This window comes from Cornus florida, unplaced genomic scaffold, assembly GCF_030987335.1.
Source record: "Cornus florida cultivar Cherokee Brave unplaced genomic scaffold, ASM3098733v1 CherokeeBrave_3.0.0_Hap2_Chr07, whole genome shotgun sequence".
Lineage (NCBI taxonomy): Eukaryota > Viridiplantae > Streptophyta > Magnoliopsida > Cornales > Cornaceae > Cornus > Cornus florida.
This window is the reverse complement of record NW_026775577.1, coordinates 36,308,405-36,308,847: the sequence shown is the minus strand read 5'-3', so window position 1 is coordinate 36,308,847 and position 443 is coordinate 36,308,405. Positions and strand designations below refer to the sequence as shown.

Below are 443 nucleotides of genomic sequence, written 5' to 3'. Positions count from 1 at the left end.
CATTTGATGCACGATGAGAATGGTTTGGGAAAAAAGATACTTGGTTCGCCGAGTTTTGGTTAATCAAAAATTGATCAAACCTTTGAGACAAAGACTTCATTTCGGCGTCTATTTCATTTGAATGGTCGACTTGATGTAAGTCAACACTCTTCCTACCTTGTGAATTTCTACCATTCTTAGATGATAATATTCTATGCAAAGAATTTTCACTCATGCTCTCATAGAGACGCCACACGTCATCCTCGTGCCTATCAATATATGAGCCACCCATGGAAGCATCAACCATACCCTTATAGTTATCCGATAAGCTCTCAAAGAAGTATTGAACTAATTGCCATTTGGACATGTCATGATGTGGACACTTCCTAAGCAATTCATTGAAGCGTTCCCATGCCTCATGAAACGTTTCTCCATCCCTATGTGAAAATTCACGAATTGAGGTT

The 443-nt window shown here is 39.1% G+C and overlaps 1 pseudogene; it reads left to right on the top strand.

Annotated features, from left to right (window-relative positions):
* The first annotated feature begins 344 nt into the window (after positions 1 to 344).
* On the top strand, positions 345 to 443 carry LOC132267768 (small nucleolar RNA R71; annotated as a pseudogene).